Source organism: Ambystoma mexicanum, chromosome 1p (assembly GCF_040938575.1).
Source record: "Ambystoma mexicanum isolate Mex_15411 chromosome 1p, UKY_AmexF1_1, whole genome shotgun sequence".
NCBI lineage: Eukaryota > Metazoa > Chordata > Amphibia > Caudata > Ambystomatidae > Ambystoma > Ambystoma mexicanum.
Genome location: NC_090921.1, coordinates 465961348 through 465987078, shown reverse-complemented (window position 1 = coordinate 465987078; position 25731 = coordinate 465961348). Strand labels below are relative to the sequence as shown.

The 25731-nt window shown below is 48.9% G+C and overlaps 1 protein-coding gene across 8 annotated transcripts in view; it reads right to left on the bottom strand.

The window, feature by feature from the left end:
• The window catches only part of CRTC1 (CREB regulated transcription coactivator 1), a 1230699-nt gene that overhangs the window by 515587 nt on the left and 689381 nt on the right, over positions 1 to 25731 (bottom strand). The window lies entirely within an intron of this gene.

Below are 25731 nucleotides of genomic sequence, written 5' to 3'. Positions count from 1 at the left end.
AGTAAAGCCCCACTTATTTTCAGACAGCGGTGAGCGCTTAACGTAGATGGCACTCTAATAATTCGTTTTTAAAGGGAGAGAAAAGCAGAGAATAAATTGAAACAGATCCCAACACTTTTTCACGAACACAACAAGGGAGGAAGGCAAAGTAACCTAGGAATTCAGGGTCAGTAGGCCGGATCCGCTTGAGAGGATCCAAACGAAATGTGTCCAAGGTCACACGGATGCAGTGCATAAAAGTCTTGTACCGGTTCAAAAAGGAGTTGGATCAAAGAAAGGGACCAGTTAGAGGGTCAAGGCGGCCAGCCCAGTCCAGAAGGTTAAGGGGTTATTATTACCTTGTAGCAATCTTTTGAAAGGGAGGCCTGGACACTCCAGCGGGGGCAGTTGTTCCTGGCAGCGGATGCAAGTCGGTGCTTCGTCGGGTCCGTTGCACTGCCAGGGAAGAAACCAGCCGCGGAGTTTCTCAGGTACAAGGAGCGGTCCGTTGATTCGCGGTTCAGTGGTGAGTGGCTATCCGGCTGCCGGGGTGCTTGGCACGGGCAGTTCGACCACAAACCGGTCTGGGGTGCGAAGAAAGAAGGTAAACTGGTTGTGCCCACCAGTCAGGGGAAGAAGCCTCTCCAGCCGGGAGATCTTCTCTGTTGTTGGGAAGTGGTGAGTCGATTCCGCAGGGCTCCACCGGTGGCGTCGTCGTGGTAAACCGGCTCAGCTTCTCCCTCGTCGGATTCTCAGGTCCTGTGGCGACTTCTGAAGTTCCAGTCCCAAAAGTCCTGCTTTTATGCAGCACACCCCCATTCACTCAGCCTAGCTGTCAATCAAACATGCTAAGTGGTGAGCCGGCCGGCTCACCACTTGGGCCAATCACACAAGAGTGCGACTTGAGTTACCAAGGTAACTCAGTCCAGGGTGCCTAAACCCCCTCCCGCACCCCCTGTGGTACCCAGACAGAGTGGCACCACTTTTGGAGGCTTCTGTGGAGAAGCCCGCCAAAAAGTGGAACAAAGGGCTCGACTTGGGTTGGAGTCACAGAAGAGAACACAAACACCATTTTAGAATCGAGTCTTGGCAAAAAATACCAACCGGCGAATTAATATTAAATAAACGGCGGTATGTTCGAGGCTATGAGAATTAAATAATTAAAGTTGGTAGCCTCGAACAATGGGAAAATCCCATAGGGAAATATTTGCGGTCGAATATAAAAAGTAGTTTCCACTGCCACCAGCCAAAACTATCAGGGGGGACGGAGACGTGCCCCCTCGACTAACAGACCCCGGGGCAATCGAATTGCCCCGACCAGTAAGTCCACAAAATGATGGTTTGTACTGGTTTCTGTTAATAATTTGGGACTAGAAAAGCCAATGGTGACTTTACATTCCCTGGGAGACAGTAGTCAGTCCCAGGGTATGGAGTCTATGGTGGGGTGTCACTATGACACCCCTGTGTTACGGCACAGAGGGTGCTGTGTAACACACATAGTAAAAACACATGAGACCCTATGGAGTAAAGGACCCCATAGCCCATAAAACACAGTCAAAGGAACACCATAAATCATGTCCAAGAGTGGGAGAAAAAAAAGAGTCTCACTCTTGGCAGGAGAAAAAAAACAAACTCCAGAAATCCAGCAAAGCTGCTGGGGGACTCAATAGGTTAGGAAATTCAGCCTAAAGAGAGAATTCTCCCTAACATCCAAGATCTAATTAAGTGTGAAAACTTCAATTATACAAGAACAAACATTTACAACGAATTTAAAGTCTGTTGGAATGAGGAATACGTGGGAGGCACATTCAATCGAAATAACACTACCAGGGCCAAATAATTTGTTCTTCGAATTCATGGTGTCCTCCCACGTATTCCTCACCTTTAATATTCTCCCATAACAGTGCTTTGTAGGAGGTGGGAAAGAAGAGTTCAATTTTTATTTACGCTGTGTAAAACAGCCTTTCCAAATCTGGATTCCCGGCCCGAAAAGGAATCTAAACAGTATTGCATGCACAGAAGACCAAGTGGCAGCACTGAAGATTTCTTGCAGTGGTACTCAACTCTGGAGGGCTGAGGAAGCGGCTAAACCTCTAGTTGAGTGAGCCCTTAGGCCTTTCGGAACCTCTTTCCCAACAAAGTTCTAATATTCAGATATACACAGAATGATCCACAGAGACAGCGTTTGTTTAGTAGTCAGGTTTAAGATGACCTTGTATGTATAAAGGCTCAAAGTGCTGGCCGAAAGGTTTTTCTATCCTGGGGTTAACAGCCCTGATAAGATATGGTATAACTAGTGAGGGCTGTAGTCTTTCATTTATTGCCTTCAGAAAAGGGATAAATTAACTGACTTCCAGTATTTCCTCGAGAATAAGTGTTTCTCTGAAAGGGACCGCGGCATATTCTGGCTTATGCTGTGGGCTGTGACCCAAAGCTTGTGTTACAGAAGAAGCTTCAGTGTAATGCGAGACTTGCGCTGAAATGTTGGAATGTGTACGTTTCAACGGTTGTTTGTCTTTCGAATTACGATCATTAGAGTAAGCAGTACTGGAAATGGTTGCCTGCTTCGGCATATATTTAATTTGTGTGTGTTGTCGAAACTTGTGGCTTATGTTTTGTTTTATAGGCGAGGATCATCTTTCACTCGACATTTGTGTTGTTGGGTTGTCATGACGTGCACGAGATGTGGGCACAGAGAATTGGGGCGAGGCAGATCGCTGGAGGAGCATTTCTGTTCCGCGCGGCCATGCTTCGACAAATGTTTTGTCGAAAGGCTTGGAGTTGTATGCTTATGTTAAAAGTGAGCGTGAGATTCGGCATGTTTTTTCATCCATGTGTGCCACTGTCGCCGGATGTGGTTTTCATAGCAATGCCGCCAGCATGCCTGTTGGACAGGAGGACTAGCACTTGGGAAGCTGCCGCTCCAGTTCCCTCTTCGGCATCAGTTTGTGTGCTGAATTCCTCATGCTCTGACTCTTAGCACCTGCTGAAACCCTCTATGGAAGTGTTGTGAAGCATCTTACAAGAGATGATGGAATGTGGAATGTAGGTGAGGGAATGTTTACGGAATGTTATGCCTCAACGTTCTGCTGAGTTCAGTTGAAGAGATATGTAACAGAGAGAGGAGGCTGCTCTGGGGGCTGTTTCCAGAAGACTTAAATCTTTATATAAATCACTTCAAATGTCTCACTCGTGCTTTATATCAATGACGACGAGCTACAAGTGGGAACACAACCCCCAGTATAAGAAAAAGGCTACAGTCAGCGGGTCCTACCTTCTAAACGTGGCAGTCCCAGTCTATCTCTGCGAGACCGCCACCGCAGTGTTCCAGGCAGTAGCAGAGAGGGAGAGAGGGAGAGATAAGAAAGGAGGACAACCATGGAGTTGTCCGGAGCGACGTTAGATTAAAAGTTTGGTGGGCGTTTACTTGTCAATCCTTGCTACGGTAGGCCACCAGCGAGGTTTGCATTTGCCCCAAAGTCCAATAGATTTGGATCTCCTTTCATATAAAGGAAGAAAGCAACACACGCACCCCACTCTCATTGCAGCAAATTGGTAGAGCACGAACGCTCATTAATGTAGAGTAAGGGAGGGCGCGCCCCGCTCTGATTATTTATTACGTCGCATTGGAAGAGCCCGCTTGATTGTTAGCATAGAGTAACACACCCTACAACGCCAACCAGCGCATAACAGACATAATGGGCGTCAAGCGTTGGCCGTGGCTACGGGTTACCTCTATAGCCCTTCCGACGCAGGAGAACAAGGTACGAAAGATAGAGCCCAACACTCAAGGCTCACTGCGTTATTATACGCATCTTTGAAGTGTGTTCCTGCTGACATTCATAGCGCATTGGTCTTGTAGTGATGCAAGTGATCTGAAAGCTCTGCCTCTGTACAAACAAGAAAAAGAGGGGATTGCACCTAAGCATCCATTTTATTTGCATCAAAGAGCTTTCATGAATATTGGCATAGCCAATTAAGAACATTGATAGGACTAAGGAGGGAGTACAGCTTATTCACAGCAGTTGGGTGTGTTGAGGGACCAGTGTGCACTGCATACCCTTTCAAATAGGAAAATGGACATTACAGGAGTGCTAGGACCTGCCACTTTCACTTTCGGGTCCAGTCAAGATAAAGTGGAACCAACGGAAGAAAGGTTTCTGACATTATAGAACTGCTGCATGTGGGAATTCAGTATCCACTCATCGGAAGGTGTGTCTACTAATGCATTTCTTAGGGGACGAGAGGCAACAGATTGACACCTTACCACCCCTACACGAAACAGGAGATGGGAATGCATCCAATGAGTTTGAAATGACCTTGTTGAAATTGGACAAACACTTCAACCCTAAAACCAGCACTATTTTAGAACGCTATAATTTTAGGCTGAGTCTTCAAGAACATGGAGGCAGTGCGGAGGAATATATTACAGCTTTGAATCATTTGACATTACCCTTCAAATTTGGAGGAACATTTGATGAACCTATTCGAGATCAATTCATGATCCATTGCAATAAAATAAGGGTTGAAAGATTAACCAACCCTAGACCAGGCTCTGGAAATTGCAAAGCGAATTGAACACTAGCTTGCGTTTCCAAATTACCAGAAGGAGAACAACAATATAAAAGTTTTAAAGGTATCCAACAGCAGACAGAAGAGGGCGAAGTAAAAAGTCGAATATGAAGAATAATTTCGACAGAGGGGGAAGGGCAAGCAGCAGAAGGGAGATGACCGTGTTTCCGATGTGCGAGTGCCGCATTTTGTTGCCTTCCCCAACTGTCCTGGTCCCAAGACGGAGTGCAACGTGCAATAGAAGGTCACTTTGCGAATTGCTGTAAACAATTCAAAATGTTCTCAAAATAAAGTATAACGTATATGTTGCTTAAGAGGATGGTGATTCTTCAGAAGATGAGGAAGAAGCTGCGATAGAAAATATTACAGTGAATGTCAAATAAAGTCTAGAAGATGACGAGTGTTAAAGTCTGTATGGCAGTGTATGTGTGAATGGAAGAGAAGACTATGCTGGCTGACTGAGATATCATTAATGCCTAAGAATGTGTTCGAGCGAGTGGTAAAAGGCTTATGTAAATCCCAGTGGATACAACCTAGACAAGCTAAGAGTTATTAGGGTATTTTGATGCCCAGTTTGTTTTCAAAGGAAGGTGTGCACAAGGGAAAATATACGTGACAAAGTAAAGTGCAACGTTACTAGGATGGAGTGAGCAAAATAAATTACGGATCAAGCTTGGTCATAATTTGTCTGCGCTAGTGTTGCAAGTTGAAGATGTGCCTGTGTGGGAAAGATTTCATAACGCGTTTGATAATGGAGTAGGGGAAATTAAAGGGATGAGGCATCAGACAATACAAAAGAGGATGCAATCCCATAGCTGTAAAGTACCGTTCATCTTGAGGGATGGTGTGAAGAGCGAACCTGGGAAACTGCAAATACAGGGTATTAAGCGAGCAGGAGTACAACAATGTATTTCAGGGCTCGTGGTGATGAAGGCGCCAACAGAGGAGCTAAGGCTCTGTGTCGACTTGATTGAATTGAACAAGTGTGTCATGGTGGATAGACACCCGCTAGCAAACATGAATGAGATGTTAACATCGATTGGAAAGGGGAGCGTATTTTCAAAACTAGATATGGCATCTGCTAATCATCAAATTGAGCTGGAAGAGGAGAGCAGAAAACTGACTGCTTCATAACCCAATGAAGGGGTCTTTCAGTTTAGAAGAATGTTGTTCGTTTTAGTGTCTGCATCATCGGTTTTTCAGAAAGTGATGGATTGATTTAGGGAAATTTATAAGTTACTCATCGTAGTGACTAACGTACGCTTAGTCCTTTAGTCCTTAGTCCCCTTTCCTCTATACTGCATGGGCGTCCCTTCCAAGGGACGGGAGACAACCTTTTTCACCAGAAAAAACCTTCTTCCCCTTTATATTTAGAGGCGCGCAGGGTTGCGGCCCAGGGAGCATGCGGTGCCCTGACTCTGCCCTCTGGGCCACACCTCGGTCCCCATTGACACCTCAACAATAGATTTAACAGGGGGCGTGGCTTGGGCAGCCATGGAGTAGGACATGCTTCCTGAGCAGCTCCAGAAGATCTGACATATGATCCGTGAAAACTACCTTCAAAAACGCGCTACTGGTTCCAGGATTGACTATACATGCATGGGAACATGTGTTCTGCTCACTGTATAAAGACTGAGTGAATCGTGTGTGGAATTCTGGAGAAATTGCTCGGCGAACGACGGCGGCTGCTCGGTCCATTGTCACACAAGATGGCCGACAGCAAAGGAAACGAAAAAGAAGCACCTGGTGCGGCAGAATAGAGACGGCAGCTGCGGGGAAAGAATGATGGCGAAGTGGAGACGGATCGAAACCCCTGCGGCAGTAAGCCTTGTGTCACGTTGGCTTGCATGCTGACCCGTAAGGCAAGAGCCCGGGAGCAGCTGGGGTGCGAACAGATAGGCCGCGCCACAATAGCCATGTGAAGCGCTCGCTTGGCATCGATGAGCAGAAAGCCGCGGTGAGAGGCGGCGACGATGCGACTGCTTGAAGAATACTACAATAGCTAATGAGGGTGGAAAAGACGGTTGGGGAGGCACGCGGATGCTGAATCGAGACAGTGAGGCCCAACGGAAGCCGCAGAATGTCGGCGCGAGGGGCCGTGAGCAAGAACAAGAATAAGCAATCCACAATGGATATTTTTGCCAAAACGCAACATTCTCCTGCGGCCATCGTGCCCGAAGGCTCCTTGGCACCAGCGGAGGGCACCACAGTGGCTGATAACCATCAGATTTTAGAGGCCATCACGGAGCTGAAAGACTCTTGGGGGGTTGCGATGTCAGACCTGCGCACTTCCCTGGAGGCTAAAATAGACGCAGTGGGAATAGAAGTCTCCCTGCTGAGGCAAGATGTCAGGGGACTGGCGGAACGAACAAACAGCCTGGAAGGTGCGGTGAAAACCAACACGCACACCAGCACTAACAACGCAAAGGAGATCCATGTACTCAAACAACAGGTAGCTAACTTGGAGTCTCGAGCGGAGGAAGCAGAAGGGAGAGCGAGGAGGAACAATATTTGCGTGGTGGGCTTGCCGGCGGGTGAGGAGGGACAGGACCCGACAGACTACGTCGAGAACCTACTCCTACAAGGAATTGGGGCTGGCAAACTCTCGCAGGGATTCGCAGTGGAGCGTGCACATAGAGCCCTTATGAGGAAGCCGAGACCAGGGGCCCCTCCCCGGGCGATAATCGCCAAAATATTGAACTACAAAGACCGCGAGATAATACTTCCGAAAAGGTGGAACAATCAAAAGGGCCTCAAGCACCATCACGGAGTATCCGGACTACACTATGTTGGTCCAGAGGCAACGGTACAGCTATGTGGCAATCAAAAACAGGCTGTGCGTGGCTGGGATAAAATATATGCTTCTGTACCCCGCGAAATTGAAGGTGGTGCACAAGAGCAAAATGTATTTTTTTGACACTCCAGAAAAAACGACGACGTGGCTGGATCTGCAGGGCTGCCCGGAACGAGACACGGAAGAGACCCAAAAGGGACACGATAAGTGACTGGGATACGGTATGCATACTGTTTAGGCGTTGAGTGAGCACCCCAGGGGTGTCTAGATGAAGATTAAGAACAATGGGCGCAGCTGTAGGAGGCTGATATTTTGATAAAATACTGCTGATTGTAACGGACTTGAAGGACTGGAATATAGTTGCGTGTACATATATGCAAATTGTATAGCAATGTGTAGTTAACCCGAAGTGACATAGGAGCGTCTTGGGCGAAAGCACCCTACCCCCCCCCCCCCCACCGAATTATAGTTGTTGTTGTAGTAGTAGTAGTAGGTTGGCCACTAGGGCGGCCTCACCCTGCGGAGCTTCGAGTACAGGCGAGAGCCTGAAAGGGCTAGATGCGTGGGAGCCTGAGATCCAGGGATGGAGCTGGGCAACAGTTGGGGGGGGTGTGATGTTGGGGAAGGGCTGGGAGGCGGGAGGGAGGGGGAGGGGGAATGGGAAGTTTGGCGTGTTTTTGGTTAAAGGGAATTTAGAATGGGATGCGAGCCTATACAGATTGGATTGGAATTCAAAGTCAGACTGCACCTGGGGGAGGAGGAACGGAATTGGTACAGGCCATGGGGGACCTTAAGATACTTACATGGAACGTGCGGGGGCTCAACAGCTACTTAAAAAGGAACAAAGTTATGTTGTACCTGCGCAGGCAGAAAATAGATATTGCACTGCTGCAGGAAACCCACCTCACACGAGAGAGGATGGACACGATCGCTGGAGTGTTGGTGGGCTCATCGTACTCTGCTTATGCAAGAGGAGTGCTTATTTGGGTGGCGCCACATGTCCCTTTTCAGCGATTGCAAGTGGTGGCTAAGACAGACGGGAGGATGGTTATGCTGAGAGGACTGGTGGAGAACAGGGAGATAAGCATTGTTAACACGTATACCCCGAACCAGAACACAGCGGCGTACATTAGAACATTGAGTGCGAATTTGAGTGTATGCGTAGGAAGTGCGATGATCTGGGGAGGGGACTTCAACTGCGTATTGAACCCGAGGGTGGACAGATCGGATGGGAAGATGGATAGACCGGCCCCTGCAGCCAGGGCGTTACAGACATTGCTGGATGACTTTGGTTTGGAGGATGCATGGAGAGTGAGGCACCCCCAGGAAAGGCAATATTCACATTATTCTGCCCCACAGCAGTTATCAACGAGGTTGGATTATGTATTCACATCACCCGAAATGATAGCGGAGATCGCACAAATAGAGTAAAAGGCCAGGGTCCTTTCGGACCACTCGCCCCTGATTCTCGCATGGCAATACTGTTCACCCCCCTAACCCCCCCGAGAGCGAGGATCCTGACATGGCGCCTACGAGCGAAAGCGTTGCGAGGCCCCGTTTTTTTTTTTTTTGTTTTTTTTTTTTTTTTTTTACAGAGGACTTGTGGGAGGGGATTGTAACTTATTTTGAAACAAATACTGGGAGCGTGGATTCTGCGGGAACACTATGGAAGGCCTTTAAAATTGTCATGATGGGGGTAGCCATAGCAAAATCCAAGGACCTACAAGGTGGGGTTTTAGCTGAACTGGCGGAGCCAGAAGAAAAATTAGAAGAGGCCTTAAGGGGATACAGCAGAGAAGCTATAATTGACACTTAGGCTAGAGCAAAAATGTGCAGAATATTGGGAGAGATTGTGTAACCTTAATTATAAAAAATACGTAGAGAGACAGCATGCTGGAGGCGATAAATCGGGGAGACTTTTGGCATGGTTATATAAGAGTGAGACCCCCAGAGTCACAATCAGGACTATAGAAAGAGAAGACTGTAGCGTAGAGGACACCCAGGAGGGAGTTAATCAAGCGTTTGTAGATTATTATAAAGGTATTATACGGAGATGACGGGGAAAGTAGTCGCGCTATGATGGAAGAAACGCTTGAGGACATGGGGTTGCCCAAGATAAGCGAGGAGGAGAGAGAAGAACTAGATACCCCGATCACCTTGGAAGAATTAGGGGAGGTGGTGAGGCAGCTGCCTACTAGTAAAACCCCAGGGACAGATGGACTCCCAAGTGAGTTTTACAAAGTATACATGGAAGAGGTCCTCCCCTCACTGCTAGAGATGTTAAACGAAGCGTTCGAGACGGGACGCTTACCGGAGTCACAGAGAGTCCGTCATAATACCGCTCCCCAAACCTAACAAACCTGGGCACAGCTGTGGCTCCTATAGACCCTTGTCAATGCTGAATCAAGACGGCAAGATATTAACTGCGGTCTTAGCAAATGGACTGAAGAAGGTTATTGGCAAATTAATACACCCGGATCAAACAGGCTATTTCCCTCATAGAAACATTACCAATAATCATAGGCGACTCCAGAGAATCATTGAGTTTGGCAGAGAAAGAGATGAGGAAATGGCAATTGTGTCTTTGGATGCAATCAAGGCCTTTGGCTCTGTTAAATGGCCATGGCTGCTTGCGCCCCTGAAGCACTACGGGTTAGGGCCTGGATATGTAAGGTGGGTGAAAATTTTATATAGCTAACCGCTGGCTAGAGTTAAGACAGGATCTGTGATATCGGAAAGGTGGCAGCTCAGCAGGGGTACTAGACAGGGATGCCCGTGGTCTCCAATGCTCTACATACTGGCCCTGGAACCTCTAGCAATATATCTGAGGCAGCAATATGACACCATAGGCATCGAGGTGAAAGGGGAGCGGCATCTGATCTCCCTATATGCAGATGACATGCTGCTGTACTTGCGATTCCCAGAAGAAAATCTCCAGTACATCCTAGAAGTGCTGGAGAGATACGCTGTGCTGTCCGGTGTATCAGTGAACCCCCAGAAGTCCAGCATGTTCCCATTAGTGGGGTACATGGGGATTCCAGCGGAGCGGGTACCTGTATTGCAAGTGCCGTGGGCGTTTAGCACATTTCGGTACCTGGGGATAGATATATACCACACCATGGAGGAAGAGCATAGGTGCAATACAGAAGTAGCCACTAAAAAAATTGAGAAGTGCATGCAATTTTGGGCAAAGCTGCCCTTGGCGATGATGGCGGTGAGCAATGCTAAAGATAGTGGTCCTGCCAAGGCTCCTACACTACTTCGGGAACATACTGTACCTAATTCCTAAGAAGTTCTTCACCAAATTGAATAGCATGTGTAGGGACTTTTTGTGGCATGGCACGCGAAATAGAGTGGCGTTATGGAAGCTACAGAACTTCCATGACAAAGAAGGGATAAAGCTGCCCAACTATGAAGCGTACTATGTGGCAAGCCAGTTACAGTATGTTGCCAAATGGCTCTCTGACGAAGAGACCTCGGAATTTAGGCTGTTTGGGCGTGATTGTGCACCTTTTTATTTGAAAGAGATGTGGGTACCCAGGGCAGAAATATTGGGGCGCCCTAAAATAATGCTACTGGGGTGGAGGGTGTGGCGCAGGGCATGTCAAATGATGGAGAACCCGTCCCCATGCTCACCGCAGATACCACTGGTTGCATTGACGGGACCAGACGCGCAGCTACGAATGATACTCAGGAACCACTGGGAACCAGCTGGGGTGGCAACAATGGGTGATATTTGGCAGGAGGGCTCTAGTATTACTTTTGAGGGGCTGCGGGAAGAAACTGGGTTGCACGAGGGTCAGTATATTACCTATCATAGAGTGGTACAGAGGATTAAGAGAACATGGCCTGAAACTCTGTTGGAGGAAGAATCAGATGCCACCATAGACGTGATATATGACATAGCTGAGGGGGGTCATGAGATTTCCAGATTGTATGAAATGCTGATGTCTAAAGTGGGGAAGGAGGTCACGCAGTTGAGACTAGACTGGGAAATGGAGGTTGGAGCCCCAATGGGAGACGGGATGTGGGAACGGGTGCAGGGGTATCATAAGAAGAAACGCAATGCTGAAACAGATTCAGCTGTGTATAATGCATAGGGCATATATGACGCCTTGGAGGATATCGAGGTTTGAAAATGCAGGACGGCAGGCATGCCCAAAGTGTGATGAGGAGAACGCGGGCATGGTGCATATGTTCTGGTCATGCCCGATCATAGAGCGTTTCTGGAGGGGAGTGAAAGGGAAAATGGAAGAAAAAGGGGTCAAGATTGTAGTGGATACAGTGTGGGCCTGTCTGCTGGGGGGGGGGGGGTTCCCCAGACCACAGGCACGTGAGTAAGCTGAGGGATCTGGATCATGTGCTTGCAAAGAGGAGGATTGCCATGGGATGGAAGTCATGCCATGTGCCAAAGGTAGAGGTGTGGTGGAGAGATTTGCAAAAATGGGCGGAAGCGGAAACCATGGCATGGCAAGAAGCGAGTAGCACGGGGGGGAGGAGGAGACAGAGTCCTTGATGGCCTGGAAATCACTGATAGCCGAACTGTTTGGGTCATTAGATGACCCGGCGGAGCCTGTAGAGGAGGAGACCGAACCACAGGATGCGGAAACTGAATGTTTAATGCAATAGACTCGTAGAGGGGGGTGGGATAAGGGAAGTAGTGGTTAGAAGCTAAGAAAGTGTAATGAAACTGTTGGAACATGCACTGTTTGTTTGGTTTGTATTGTTTGGTTGTTTTTATAATTCAATTAAATGTTTTAAAAAACAAAAAAAAACAATAGATTTAACATTGCCTAATGACACCAGTATTATTGAGGGGGTGTGGGGGATGGTGGGACGTATGGAGGAAAGGGGACTAAGGACTAAGTGTTAGTCACTGCGGTGAGTTACTTATAATTACTCTTACGTCCCGTCCCCGTTACTCCATACTGCATGGGCGATTACAACTGAATGTAGCCCCATGGTGGAGAGGAGAACCTCCTTAAGCAAATAGGTTCCTGAGAACCGCCTGCCCGAAAGCTGCATCAGATCTAGAGCCGGCATCCAAACAGTAATGCTTGCAGAAAGCTGAGGGAGTGGCCCAAGTGGCTGTCTGCTTATGACTTGCCAAGGGACATAGCGCTGGAATGCGATGGCCGTTGCCTTGGCCATGACTGCATGGGCGTGCATGTTGGCCGGAAGCGGCTTGTGATGGCCCTTGTACGCTTCCTTGATGGCCAAGACCATCCAGCGGGATATGGAGGCCTTGGAGACCCGATAGCCTGGTCTTGCGCCTCCGAAAGTGACAAACAGGGTGTCTGATTTGCGGAAGCCCTTGGTCCTGTCCAAGTAGAATTTCAGGGCACGCCCGGCATCCAGGCAGTGCAGCACTCTGTGCTTCGTCCTTAGGACCGGCAAAGAACCTAGGAAGGACTATTTCCTTATTCAAGTGCAAAGCAGACGGCACCTTGGCCAGAAATGCTGGGTGTCCCCGCAGGACTACCCTTTCCCGTTGAATGGTAGTATGTGGTTCTGAGGCGACCAGCGCCTGGATTTCGCCAACTCTACGAGCCGAGGCTGTCTTGATGGTGACCAGCCTGATGTCCGCGGACGCCACTGGCTCACACGGTTTTTGCGTCAGGGAACCCAAGAAAATCTTAAGGTTCCACACAGGGTGCAGCCTCTTGACGGGCGGGTAGAGCCTTGCGAGTACCGTCTAATGCTTTCCGACTATAGGATTGGAGGAGAAGGTCCACACCTCCGAGTTCCTGTAAGCTCCGATGGCTGCGAGGTATCCATGGCAGGTGTCCACCTGCACACCAGAGTGGGCGAGGTGCGAGGACAGCACGTCATCCAAGGTAAATGGCAGGGGGTCGATTTCCTTGGAGTCTGCCCAGTGGCAGAATCTGGTCCATTTACTTTTATACTGGGCCCTGGTAGCCTTGCCCCTTGCGCCCTTTATGATTTACACATTAGCCTGGGAGAGGCTGAGGTGCTGCAGCATTACCTGCTCAGGTACCAAGCTGTGAGGGCTTGTTTCTGTTGTGTGGGGTGGATGACCCTGCCCCCCCCCCCCCCCTGCTGCACCAGAAGAGGTGCTGGGCCCGTCGGGAGGTGAATCGGAGGCATCTCAGAGAGGCTGAGCAGCTCCGCAAACCATAGCCTGGCTGGCCACCATGGAACTATCAGAATGATGTTGAGTTGGCGAGAATCGATCTTGCAAATCACTCTGTGAATTAGAGGTGTGGGGGCGGAAAGGCGTAAGCCCTCATGCCGATCCACTGAAGCCGAAATGCGTCGCCAAGGGAGTCGGACCGTGTCCCTGCCAGGAGGCGAACTGAGGGCACTTCTTGTTGTGCCAGGTGGCAAAGAGATCCACCTGGGGATGACCCCACCTGTTGAAGATCTCCTGAATAACGAGGTTGTTTAGCTACCACTCACAATTGTCCGCTCCCAACCTGCTGAGCCTGTCCGCCTCCTGGGAGATGGAGTGCCGTAAGGTAGATGTCGTTTTCCAGGGCCCACTCCCACCTGCTGATTGCCAGTCTCCACAGAGGAGCGGATCTGGTGCCTCACTACTAGTTAACGTAGTACATGCTGGTCATGTTGTCTGTCTGGATGAGGACAACCTTGCCCCTGAGAAGTGGTAGGAAGGCTTGGAGCGCTAGCAAGATGAAATTCAGCTCTAACCAATTGATGTGGTATTCCTGCTCCTGTCGGGTCCTGGTGCCGTGGACCGAGGGATCATCCAGGGTGGCTCCCCAGCCGTCGAGCGAGGAGTCTGGTGATGGTGGCCAGCGGGGTGGGCGGCCGAAAGGGATTGCCCTTCCGTAGGTTGCAGTCCCTGGACCACCACGTTGGGTCCGGGTGGAGAGAAGGAGGAACGTTGATCATCTCGGATCGAGAGCCCTGCTCCTGGTTCCATGAGGCTGCAGCTGAATCCTCGTCATCCTCAATCTTGTGTGGGAAGGCTAATAGGACCACCGCCAAGAGACCCAGGAGATGCTGGTACCACCATGCTGAGTAAGTGGGTGGTGGCCCTCTTGAGGGCCGAGACATTGTCCTCCGATGGAAATACCTTCTCAGAGCATGTATCCCAAATGAGGCCCAAGAATGTCAGAGTTTGCGTGGGCTGCAGTTGCGACTTTTTGAGATTGAGCCAGAAGCCCATATCGTGCAGTGTGTTCATAAGGGCACGGGAAGTGTGGTGAACCGCTCCTGGAGATGTAGTCCTGACAAGCCAGTCATCGAGGTATGTGTAGATGTGGAGGCCCTGCGCTCTGAGGAAGGCAGCCACTGTATTCATGAGCATGGTAAAGACCCTGGGGGACGAACTTTGGCCAAAAAGGAAGGACCTTGTATTGAAAATGGTAGCCCATGATCCTGAACCATAGAAAAGAACAAAGTGGCTGTCAAATCGGGACGTGTAGGTACGCGTCCTTCAGATCCAGGGAGCACATACAGTCTCCCTTGCACAATGTCTCAGCTATAAAAGCGGGCATAACCATCCTGAATTTCTGAAGGGGTAAGGAGAGGTTGAGGGTGGAAAGTCCAGCACAACTCTCAGGCCCGCCTGGTTCTTCTTCTGAACGGGGAAAACTCCTGGAGTAGAAGCCAAATCCTCGCTGGGAGGCTGGGACTTCCTCCACTGCCTGGCCCTCTACGAGCGACCGGATCTCTGCCAGTAGAGTTCCTGTCCCAACCTGAGGGAGCGGAGGGGAGGAGGGAGGAGAGGCTGGGATGGGATGGGTAGGCGGTACCCCGTGGATACTACAGAGAGGTTACAGGGGTCTGCGAAATTCTGGCACCAGAAAAGTGCATGGAGAGCAAGCCTGCCCCCCACTGGAGACATGTGTACCCGAAGGGGCATGTCATGCCTTCTTTCCCTCAGAGGCTTCTCCCTCCCCCCTCCCCACCCGAGCCCCCTTTTTGTTGCTTGCGCCGGTTATGAGTTGGCGAGCGGTCCAGCTGCCTGGATCTCCATTCCTGGAAGCCGCTGAATCCTCCATACGTACGTCCCCTGTCGGAGCGCTGCTGTGACTGGGTTTACGACTTGGGCGTGGTCTTTGTCAAGATGGAAAATTTGGCCGTTTGGGAGCTGTTTTTCTTCTTGTCCAGCTCTTCATCCATGATGGAGAGGAAGAGGCCTCCCCCTCAAACAGTAGATCTAATATGCGTTCCTGGACGTCCAGGTTGAATTTCGTGGCCCGGAACCAGGCTGTCCTTCTCATGTCGGTGGCAATACAGATGGCAAGGCCAGAGGTGTCGATATGGGCCACGGTGGATTCCATGAGGTCATACACCACCAGCTTGGCCTCTGTCAGCCCCGCCTTAAAAAACAGGATTAGCACTGCATAGGGGGTTCCGTGAGGAAGTCTGCAATTTCCCGCCATAACCTCTGGTTAGCGGCAGCAGGCATGGCATCGGCGACGGCCTGACGAAGATATATGGATGCGTTGGAATAGAGTTTCTTGCCGTACACCTCCAAGATCTTAGCCTCCTTGCCTAGTAGAACTGCAGAGGAAGAGGCGGAGGACGACTGAGGCTTGGAGTATAGTGATGCCGCAGCGAACACCAAGGAGTGTGGTTGAAGATGGGCCAAGAGCAAGTGTGTCCCCTCCGCCATCTGCCTGTACTTGGCAGTCCAGGCGTCGATTGACTGGCTGGGCCGAGTGGAGCTTAAGCCAACACTTTTTGGCAAGGGAGACTACATCGGTCTCTAGAGAGGGCGTCACGTGAGGACTTCGGCCAGAACCCCCTCTGCTGGCTGCTCGACCTCGGACTGGGGTAGGCCCAGGTACTCCTCCAGCCCAGCAAGTCATTTGTGGAAGGCCCTGGCTGAGGATGGCGTGTCCGGATCCTCCTCCTCATCATCCGTGTCCTGCAGAACAGAAAGATCCTGCGGAGATAGAGTAGTTGGAGCCGGAGGCTGGGGCACAGGGACCGCAGCCGGGGGGTGATGAGGCGGCGGAGGCTGGTGCAGAACTGCCTGAGGAGTCGGCTGGGGAGCCAGGACCAGCGGCTGCACCGGGGCCGTGGGCGCTGGCGGAGGCGCTGCTTGCATAGTCGGGAGGACTTCCCTGATGGCGTCCTTGAGGATAACCCGCATCAGAGGTGACTTTATGCGCCCGAAGATCCTCTCGAAGAACCCATCTTCACTGGTCTGATGGGGGTACTGACCGGTAGCTGGAGGCTGCTGGAGCCACTGCATACCCTGCCGGTATGGACGCAGTGGGATGATGCCCTGCGCACAAGAAGGATAGGCTGTCGGCCACATACCTGGTTGAGGCCAGCCCCACCTTGACACTCGTTCTTCGCCGAACTCCTGGAATGGCGTCGGACGGGTGCCTCAGTCTGGCGCGGCGGTCATCTTGTCGAGCTGTCTGCCAGGTGCCTGCGATGTGTTGCTCGGCTCGCTGGACCCAGCCTCCTCTGCTCCTCGGGCCTAGGCCCTGTAGGTGTGACCCTCGACCCGGGGGTCAGTAGAGCTGCGTTTAGGCACCCCTTCAGACATATTGCCGGTACAAGGGCGAAGCCACTCGGCTGACGATCCGGTACAAGAACCTTCTGGTCCCTCAACACTGCCACCCGGAGGATCCGAGGGCCGGTAGCTGAAGCAGCCACGGTGCACGTGCTGGCACCAGGACGGTCCCTCCCACGCGGGAGTCCCCTTGGGAAGGAGTCTCCTTTGCAGGGTGCGATAGAAAATAATGGCCCTTCCTTGGGCCTGGTTCGTTGTTTCACAAAGTCCGGAAGAGCTCCCTCCACCTGGCTAGTCTGTTCTTCAGCGCTTTCGATGACAGCGAGCCATGTACTGAACAAGCTTGCCAACCGTGGTCTGGGCCAGGGCAACGTAGGCAGAGGGCGTGGGGGTCTGATGTTGGGAAGAGCCTGTTGCAGGATGGACACCTGCTGAACCCTGTGTAACTCGACATGTGCCGGGGAGGAGCGTGGCGCCTGAGGACGGAGTACCTGAATGATAAAAAGACAAAAAAAGACAAAAGTAGTAGTATCCGCGCGTGGAATTACATGGCCGAAGCCAAACCCAGGAGCGCAGGTGAATTCGGCCGGTTCCCGTCGGCACGGAAAAAGGGACTGGGGTGTGGCACCGGAGGGCAGAGCCAGGGCAGTGCATGCTCCCTGGGCCGCACCCCCACGCGCCTCTAAATTTAAAGGGGAAGATGTTTTTTTCTGGTGAAAAAGGTTCTGTCTCCCGTCCCTTGGAAGGGACACCTATGCAGTATGGAGGAAAGGGGACGAGACGTAAGAGCAGGAAGGGAGTATTTTGTTTCCAAGATGATATCCTCTGTGTGGTGAAAATGAAAAGAAGTTTGATGTGATTCTAGAACAGGTATTGACAATTCTTGAGAAGAAAGGAGTGTCACTGAGAAGGGTAAATTGTGTTAAAAAAGGAGAAGGTTGAATCCCTGGGTCTTGAGATTTCAAGTTCCGGCCTAAAGCATAAGGAGGGGATGGTAAATGCCATTAAAAGTTGTGAGACCTGGAACAAAAGGGGAACTCAGATCTTTTTTGGGTATGATTGAGTTAAACCGAAATATGTTAAGAAATTTGCTGATAAGGTGGTTGAAATGAGGAAGCGCTTAAAGAAAAGAGTTCATATGGAATTGTGCGTGTGAAAGAATTTTGTTGTATCAAGGACGAAATTGATTTGGCAAGGGCTTTGAACTGTTTTGGCACAAGGAGCAAAAGTGTTGTCACAGTGGATGCCAGTGATCGTGGGATGGGAGCGATTTTGTCTCCGATCAAAGACGATAGAAGGGATGAGATAATTGCCCACACCGCTAGTGTATTAAAAGGGCCGGAAAAGAAGGATTCAGTCCTTGAAAAGGAAGCCTTGGCCTGCCATTAGGTGGTGGAGAAGTTCCAAAATTTCCTATGGGGTATGGAGTTTATTATTTGAACTGACATAAACCTCTGAAAGCTATATTGGAGTCAAAAAGTCTCAGTAACGCATAAAGAAGAGTTGCGAATAGGGTAACAAGATTACAGTGTCATATGTTTGACATGGAAGTAATACCAGGAAGTGATAATGTCTGAGCAGATCACCTGTCACGTTTAGGAGAACAGGTTGCGGACGAGAGAAAGCATGGATGTATCAGAAATGATCTACGTGAATTATGACAGTGTTGTATCAAAAGGAGAGTGGTTGGAAGCTATGGATAAGAATGAAGCAGTCATTTTTTAGAAATTATGTTGAGTTCGGGTGGCCACCTAAGGGTTTGTAAAACAGAGGGAGAAAACCTTCTGGGAGGTATGCAATGAGTTGTCTTTTGTGGTGGGTCTGCTGTACAGTTGGGAGCATGCTGTGGTACCTCTGGATATTCACAAGAGGATCATTGTCCTGGTGCACAAGGATCATTGGCCTGGTTGTAACTGTGAGGTAGAGAGGAGATTGAACGGTTGTCTGGAATTTGACAAGGTCAGGGAAGGCAGAAGTGGCAAAATCCCATCCATTGGTAGAAAATGGTGTACCGAGTAAAGTGTGCGACGATTTGGCCAAGGATTTATTAGGGCCAGTGGAGATGGGGAGTGGTTGAGGAAAGTACATTATCGTCCTAATTGATATGATGTCGAGATGTGTTGAACATAAAATTGTGAGGAAGCCACTTGGTGAGAGGAAAGTTGATTTTTTACAGGAGATATTTTGAGGAAGGATTACCAGGTAATACAGACAATGGCACTCTGTTGGAGGACATTTTCAGGAGTATTTGAGAAAATGTGGAATAAAGCATAAAAGGTCGGCTTTGTACCATCCGAAAGGCAATCGGACGGTGGAGAGAATTAACAGAATTATTTTTTTTATTTTATATAGTTCATTACAAACTTTTAAAATATTCAACATATTCAAAAAGGATTAAATTACAAAGGAAAACGCTTTCAAAATAATACAACAAAGATTCAGATTTAGCAGAAATCGCGTATTATGTCGTTATCTTTCATAGTCCCCTATCGAGGAGAGAAGCTATATTTTTTATGCGCAAAAGTAAGTTTTGCTCAAATATGGTCCTCCATAGTACTTTCCAGTTTCTCTAAGTAAAATGTGAGGGCGAAATTTTGTTTAAAGTCTGTTCCTTCTGATATTACATTCCACCAATCTTCGCCATTTAAATGCGTCCACTTTAGAAATTCTGGTCCCAAGTATGTTGTTCTTAGATCGCTTAATTTTTTACAATAAAATACAAGATGATTTAACGTTTCTTTTTCTGTTTTACAAAATCTACAATCTTCGTCTGAATCTTTGGCGTTTCTTCTTATATTCATAATTGTTTTGGTTTGAAACAAATTCATACAAAATTTCAAGATGTTTCTACTTTTATTTCATGGGAAATTTCGGAGATATTTTGGGAAAGTATTAACAGCCCACGTTTCAGAAGCGTTTTCAAACATGCATTCATGGAGTGATCTTTGATCTTGGTTTTCACACCAATCTTGGTCCCATAATTTTTTTTTACTGCGTTAGGATTTTGAATATATAGCAGTAGGTCAGTTTGCAAATGTTGTAACGTTCTCACAGGTTTGTTTCCACATACTCAAAATTGAGACATCAAAGTTGTTTTCATCGTCACAAAGAATTAGATATTGAGGAAGATCATTCGCTCCCAAAACTTTCCTATACACTGACAGCATATTCCATATCACCTTTGCATTGATTGAAGTTAAACCAAGCTCATATCAAATGTAAGCAGTGGGGACCCTCTGGGCAATGATATGACTTTACCCCAGAATGTGTTTTCGCACCAGGACCATGTTCCAGCCGGACAGCCTATCATTGTTTTAGCACCGAAAATTAATGCTGGGTTCACTTTTGCTTTATAAAATTCAATAGTCTGTTTCAAGGTGAATTTCCCGTACTTATTTAATACGACACCTTGGGCTGCTAAAGCTTTACACTTCCGATGAATTGTTGCAACCATATTGTCGTCATTTATACGGGAGTTTATCATCACTCCCAAGTGTTGGGTTTCCATCGTGAGTCGGATGGGTTTATTTTCCAACTTCCAGTTGAATTTTCGCCGATTGCTCGATCCGACTAGATTTTGAAGTATCAATATCTCGGTTTTCGTTGGATTAATCACAAGACCGTTTGCATCTGTATACTCTTTTAAAGGCTGTCAATTTCCTTTGCAAACCAATCGGAGTTACATCCATTAAGACGATGTCGTCAGCATATAGTATGTGACCAAGGCGATTTCCATTTATTTCCGGAGCAAAGGATCTTGTTGTTTCGAATGCTCTTTCTATATCGGAAATAAATGCGCTGAATAGAGTGGCCCCAAGATGACACCCGTTTCACACCTCTTGTTGTTACAATGGCTGCTGAAAGTGTTCCTTGCAAGTCCAAACTAACTTTTATCGTGGTGCCAGAATAGAGTTCTTTAATCGCAGAAAGCAGGCTACCCGGACACCCCCATTTGCTAAGTTTTGTCCACAGAAGCTCACGATCGATACTATCGAATGCGTGGGCCAAATCTATGAAGGCTAAGTATACCTTAGATTTTTTCCTCCATTTTTAGTAGGTTCATTATATAAAGGAGGCCATTAGGATGGCTGGTGTGGGTGGCAGGGATGGATAGGAGAGTAGGAGTACAGGAGAGATTATACGTGTTGCAAATGTCTCCGCACGCTGAAACAGAGGAGAGTGATTTTGACCTTATGAGCGGCCGGAAGAACACAAAAGTTGTACCACCATGGTTGGGAAGAGCGAGAGTGTCAGATTGCGTGGTGGATGTTCCGAGGGAAAAGGATGCAGGAAAGAAAAGCAAAGTGGGTCACAAGAAAGAAAATAGTTGGATGTTAAGTGTGGAGATTAGGTGAGGATAAGGAAAGGAGTGGTGGAAAGGAGATCCCTCGTATTCTGAACCAGTTTTGGCGGAAAGGTTGATGAAAGGGTGCAGTGAAAGGAAGGCACGTTTGGAATAAGAATAGAAATGCGATGGTGAAGAAGAGTTGTCGGAGGAATGGGAGATGTGTTGTGAAGTGTCTTACAGGGGATGATGGAATATAGGTGAGGGAATGTTTATGGAAGGTTATGTCTCAATGTTCTGCTGAGTTCAGTTGAAGAGTTGTAAAACAGAGGAGGCTGTGCTGGGGGTTGTTACCAGAAGATTTAAATAAATCTTTAAGTAAAGCCCTTCACATATCTCACTTGTGATTTACATCAGGAAACCTTGCACTGCATGGCGTGGGCTAACTAGCGTTTAGTACACAGGTCTTTTAGAGTCTTAGGTCAATGAAAAACTGGCAGGCAGTGCAGCGCTTTTTGCAGTAATCCCGAAGAAGACATTGATTGCACACTTTACCAGTGTCCTTCCAGAGATACTTCTTATGGCAGGAGGGACAGATTTTAAAAGGAGTGCTCTTCATAAGGGAAACTTATGAAAGTGTAAGAAGACAAAAAATAAAAAGGAGGGCAGAAGAAAAGGATAGACATTCTCTAAGGGATATGTGGACTATGACAACCCCCCCTCTTCCTACTGTGTAGTCCAAAGCCGTAAGTAGGTTGAAGCTGTGACTGTTGAGGCTTTCATTGATAAACTTAGTCAGTGGAAAGCGCTGTTGAAGATAAAGGGACTGCGTCGGTCAAATGCAATATGAAATGAGTAATAACGCTATAAGTATATAAAGACTACAAGCCACAAGCTCTGCAACTTGTGACCGTTCACTATGGTGCAGAAAAAAAACAATGAGGACCTTCGCACGTGAAGGACCATGGGTACTACGGATGTCACACTAGGGATAGTATTACAATCACGCCCAGTTGACGTCCTTTTTGCACTACTCGGCACGTACCACTGGATGGCGGCCTATACAAAGCATGTAATTCTAAGCAGATCCCCAAGCGTATGATACATTACTTACTGCAATCGTATTTCTGATGCTTGTATCTGTTAAGATTCACATGCTGTGCATAGGCCAACATCTAGTGGAAGCTGCAGAGGATTACAGTTGTTGTTTTCGAAATTTGGAAAGGGACATCAACAGGGCGTACCAGTAATACTATTCCTAGTGTGACGTCCACTGTACCCATGGTCCTTCATGCGTCGAGGTCCCTCAGATTGTTATGTTTCTGACATAAGGTAGCATGAAGTGTAGCGTGAGTACAGGTGTATCCAAGCAGATATTTATCAGACAAGCTCATACCTATCCATGCACCTTCTCTCCAAGGGGACGAAGGGTGGGCGCATGTAAATCTAAGCAGACACAAGCATTGGAAATACGATTACGGTGAGTAATGTATCCCTTCTGAGGATTGTGGAATCTGCTTAGATCACATGCTGTGCATAGATTAGCGAGCAGTGTTAGGAGAATGTGGTGGGTTGTGAGAAGGTTCATGGGCAAACAGATGTTTTAGAACCACTTGTCCCACCTGAGTATCTTGGAATGAGTGTCAATGCAGTAGTGTTGAGTAGAACAAGTTACTTTCTTACCTGGTAACGTTCTTTCGATGGGATGGTCCGACGACGTATTCCATAACTATGACAGGTAATGTCCACAGCTGTGCTGCTTCGGAAAATCTTTGGTGTCTGCGTCCTGCGTCGATGTGCCTCCGACGGCCGACGTCACCCGATGTGATAAGTAGGACACACGACGCCCATAGCCTCAGTTATAGTTTTTTCCCAGAACGTGGGCCACCAGTTTTCTGCCAGTCACACACACAAGGCCTTGCGGAACGCAAGCTGCAATCGCAAAAGAAATTCTGCAGCGGGGAAGGCAGGGAGGGAGCGATATGGAATACGTCGTCGGACCATCCCATCGAAAGAACGTTACCAGGTAAGAAAGTAACTTGTTCTTCGAGGGGATTGGGTCCTCCGACGTATTCCATATCTATGACAGACTCCCAAAGCAGTACCAAGCAAGTAGGTGGGAAAGAATTTATAATACAAATTTAGCATGCCCAATCAAATTGCGGAATAGAGAACTGCCTTGCCAAAGGCCAGATCTTGCCCTCTGATGGAATCGAGGGAATAGTGACGTACAAAAGTATGTACTGAAGCCCAGGTGGCTGCATCACAGATGTGAAGAATAGGAACTCCCCTCTGCAGGGCAGTAGACGCAGCCACTCCTCTGGTAGAATGGGCACGCAAACCAGCCAGAGGGTCCTTACCCGCCAAGCGGTAACACTCGGAGATAGCTAAAATAATCCAACGAGACAAAGTCTGTTTCGTCACAGCTTTCCGCGTAACCAATGAAAAGTTGATCGTCCACTCTGACCCGGGACATGCGCGAAATATAAAAGCTCAACGCTTTCCGAGGATCAAGCCTATGGAGCCTCTCCTCTTCCTTACCAGGATGTGGAGGAGGATAGAACGCCGGAAGAACCACCTTCTGGCTCAAATGAAATTCTGAAACCACCTTCGGAAGAAAAGAAGGACGAACTCTAAGGACAACCCTGTCCTTATGAAACACAGTGAAGGGTGGCTTAACTGAAAGTGCCTGTAACTCACTCACTCTGCGAGCGGAAGTAACCGCAACCAAAAACACAGTTTTCAGAGTCAACAGCCTCAAAGGGCAAGAATGTAAAGGCTCAAACGGAGCACCCATAAGAAACTTAAGAACAAGGTTCAAATCCCAACCTGGCACCAAAAAAGGTGACGGAGGGAACACATTAGTGAGCCCTTTCAAAAACTGCGAAATTCAAGGAATCTTAAAATAGGAACACTCTTCAGACGAGCGCTTAAATATGGATAGCGCCGCCAGGTAACCTTTAATGGTCCCCACTTTCCCTGTGGGCCAAAGAAAGCAAAAAAGACAAAACCATGGGAATGTCACATTCAAAAGGATACACATTCTGAACTCTGCACCAGTCGCAGAACTTTCTCCAACGGCAACGGTACAGAGACTTTGTTGCTGGCCGCCTGGCCGAGAGCAACACCTCCATCACGTCTTCAGGGAGGTCCCAATCCTTATACCTCAACCTTTCAGAAGCCAAGCGTGAAGAATGAGGGATCTGACCTCTGGATGGAGAACCTGACCCCCCTACCGTGAGAGCAGATCGTCTCGGTAGGGAAGACGATGTGGAGGGCAGATGGACAAGTCTAGAAGGTCCGGGTACCACGTCCTCCGGGCCCACGCCGGACCAATGAGGATCATCCGGGAACCGAACCTCTGTAACCTCCGCAGCACTTGCAGGATGACGGGGACTGGAGGAAACGCGTACAGCAGTGGGAATGATCACTCCACCACAAACGCGTCTCCTAAGGCTCCTTTTGGAGGAAATTCCCGCAAGCAAAACCTTTCGCACTTCCGGTTGACACTGGAGGCGAAGAGATCCACTTGAGGGGTCCCCAAAGGGCAAAGATCTCCAGGAGAATCTCCTGAGTCAGCTCCCCCTCGTGAGAGATCGTGCTATGCCTGCTCAGAGCGTCCGCCGTCTCGTTGTCGTCTCCGGCCAGATGAACCGCCGAGATCGAAACTTCCTGCTGGATGGCCCAGAATTCGAGCTGCATCCCCTCCCTGCACAGAGGAAGTGACCCTGCCCCCCTTTTTGTTGAGGTAGTGCATGGCCATCGTGTTGTCCGTTAGAATCAGGACACTCTTTCCGCGCACAGTCGGCAGAAAAGCCTTCAGGGCTAGCCTAACAGCCCTCAGCTCCAACAGATTGATATGGAGTCTGGACTCCGACGGAGACCAACGACCGCTGACTGTCAACTCGTTGGCATGAGCTCCCCATCCCGTGAGGGATGCGTCCGTCACGATCGTCACCTCCGGCCAGGCCAGCAAAATGGGCCCCCTTCATCAGATTGCCCTCAACGGCCCACCACAGAAGGTCCCGGGCTACCGAGGACGGCACCTGAACAGGGTCCGACAGCCTGCCGGAGGACTGAGACCACTGGAGCTTGAGTGCCAACTGCAAAGATCTCATCCGCAGACGAGCCTCTGGCACCAGAAGAATGCAGGATGCCATGAAGCCGAGCAGTCTCAAGAACTCGGACGCTGGGAGATCCTGGGCAAATCGAAACTTGTTCACCATCTGCTGAATGTGAAGAGCCCTCACCTGAGGAGGAAAACACTGCCCCAGGGACGTGTCGAGCACTGCTCTGATGTACTGGAGCCGCTGCGTTGGTGTCAAATGGGACTTCTTTAAATTGAGGGAGAAGCCCAGCCTGTGAAGGGAGTGGCAGGTGATGGACAGATGATCCGGGACTTGCTCGGGAGAGCTCCCCCTGATCAACCAATCGTCCAGGTAGGGGTAGACGTGAATCCCCCCTATCCTCAGATGCGCTGCCACCACCATGAGCTTGGTGAAAACCCTCGGGGCAGAGGTCAATCCGAACGGCAGGACCCGAAACTGAAAGTGCGAGTCGCCAACCGCGAACCTCAGATGGTACTTGTGCTTGGGATGGATCAGCACATGGAAGTAAGCATCCTTCAGGTTGAGAGACACC